This window comes from Eptesicus fuscus, chromosome 6 (assembly GCF_027574615.1).
Source record: "Eptesicus fuscus isolate TK198812 chromosome 6, DD_ASM_mEF_20220401, whole genome shotgun sequence".
Taxonomy (NCBI): domain Eukaryota; kingdom Metazoa; phylum Chordata; class Mammalia; order Chiroptera; family Vespertilionidae; genus Eptesicus; species Eptesicus fuscus.
Window position 1 is genome coordinate 39662523 of NC_072478.1, and position 2474 is coordinate 39664996.

Below are 2474 nucleotides of genomic sequence, written 5' to 3' on the forward strand. Positions count from 1 at the left end.
TCATGTCCACACAATTGTGCCCTGCGTGATGAGGTCTGGTAGACTTCCCTGTGGGACAAGGCATGGCTGGAGCACTGGGTGCATGAATCCCAGTGTAGGTAGGGCAAGGGTTCCATGGTGATTTCCTCATTGGGCCTTTTCTTCTTCCTCGGGGTTTGCCTTCTTGAGGACTTGGTAAATGACACCTAAGGTCCGTACAGGCAGGGGGTTAATGACACATTCAGCAGGATCACTAGCAGGATGGAGGGGTGGGACAACACGTTTCAGTCAGCGTACAGAAACAGGAAGGTTTTGGGGGAGATTATGAAGAGCCAAAAGCTCATGCTGTCCCAAGACATGACAATGTAGAAGCAGAGGCTGAAGAAGATGGCACAGATAGGACCATCCAATACCTCATTATGATTATGAGCTTCATCATAATGAGGCTGATCCACAGGGTCATGAAGGAGTTGACCAGGGAAGTTGCTTTGCCACGGGCGATGGTTTGAAGGAAGACCCAGTAGTCTGGGGATCTCCACAAGAACTTTCAAATGAAGCAGGCAAGGCCATATTCTCCTGAGATTTCGTGACCAACCAAAGAGCGAAGCCAGTGATGTACAGCTCATCCAACTCCAGGCTCTGCTTTTTGCACATGTCCTGCTCAAAGAGCTCAATGTACAGACCCGGGAAGATGGTGTACAACAGGTTGAAGAGCGCCAGGAACCAGCCTTCATACAGAGGCTGGGAAATGCAGCCACTATAGAAAGTGAACCACATCTGAACCATCATGCTGCCAGCATCTTCTAGATGAAGTAGCATAGGAACTTGAAGACTAGCATGTAGGACCAACACACATGCACCAGCAGCAGCTGCCTCAGGAAGCAGAACTGGGTTAGCATGTACCACCTGCATTCGCTCCTGGTCCACCACCCCTACATGATGTTCACAGTCTTGATCATGTTGACTTTGTTGAAGACCTCTTGCCAGGTTCTGGTATTTCTTCACCAGCGCCACAATCAAGGTCTTCTGATTAGCCAGCACCCAGCAGCAGATGATCACTTGGCATCTTGAGGCCAGTGCCATGGAGGCCTGCTCCTGCCACACCTTAGGGATTTCTCCTGGGGCTCCTTGCTCAGGGACAGCAGCAACTTGCTCAGAAACTCTCCATTAATGACCACAGCCATCTTGATCTGTGGCAGGTTTTGTTGCTCTCCCAGTAGGCCTCCAGGTTCTGAACTATTTCATTCTCCTTCAAAATGGGCATGTCCTTGGACGGCAGCTTTCAGGCAGAGTGAATATTCTTGACTTCTTTGGCTTATCTCCTGTGAGTATTTGTGAGTACCCTTGTGAGTACCCTTGCTTGACACACTGGATGGTTTCAAGGACTCCATCATGGAGCCTGAGTTTAACAGCTATGGCTCTCAACAGCTGGAGGTTCTACTTATCTCCTCGTATACCTGGTACAGAGCATGGCCCCAGTTCTGAAAAAGGATGCTGGCCTCCTATTGTCCATGGCGCCAGTCCTCATACATGACCTCATCCACGTTTTTGCAGGCCAGGCAGAGCATGAGAAGGGTCTGCTCCATTAAGGAGGTTAAGGCCTTTTCATGGTCCACTCTGTCAAGACTTTCTCACAAAAGTGATCAAAGTTTACAGTCATTGTCTGCACCTTTGATGTAGAGGTAGATAGAGCTGTAGGGGTTTCAGACAAGCTCATACATCCACTGTAGGATGCTGTTGAAGCCATCATGGCCAGGACCTGGTACACCTACTTCGTCCCCAGTTACATCACTGTTACGCTATACTGTGTGCATGCCACAGGCTTAGAGCAGATATTCCAAGGCCTCTTTGACTAGCGCCTCCTTATTAAGGGAACCTGCCAGGTACTGCAGCTGGTTGTCTTTCTCCTGTACCATCTCTGTGTGTCAGATGGCCAGCAGGCTCCAGAACTCCAGCACTATCCTGTCCTTGTTGCTGTGCACATCACTCAGGAACCTTGAAATTTGGGAGAGGAACTTCCCAGCAGCACATTTATTCCAGAGGTAGGTGTTCTCCTTAACATAGGGCCTCCTCCTCATCTAGGCATTAGACAATGGCATTGATGCAGCACTTCTTGAAGGCCATGAAATGCTGTGTGAGCGTGCTTGTCTTCTCTGAGAAGATGTACCCCAGCTGGCCCAGCTGGTCACTGATGCTGGTGCTGTGGGGTTTGGCAGGCATTTCCTGGGGCTCGTAGTTTATCTGCATGTCCAAATTGATGAAGATGCTATTCCCCAGATAGATGAACTTGTTGTCTATGATGACCATGGCTATGGGCACCATGACGGTGAGTAGGAGGGTAAGCGCCAGAAGATGAGACAGTGCAAGATGAGATGGTGGTCACACTGTATATGTGCTCCTCAGACACATAGTGGTGCTTGCACAGCATTGAATTTTGCCACCTTGTCCTAGAAGCCCAAGGTCAAGCACCACATAGAGATCAGCACCTGAAGATT

The 2474-nt window shown here is 49.5% G+C and overlaps 1 pseudogene; it reads right to left on the reverse strand.

The window, feature by feature from the left end:
- LOC114233268 (phospholipid-transporting ATPase IK-like) lies at positions 1–1062 on the reverse strand (annotated as a pseudogene).
- Positions 1063–2474: the final 1412 nt, after the last annotated feature.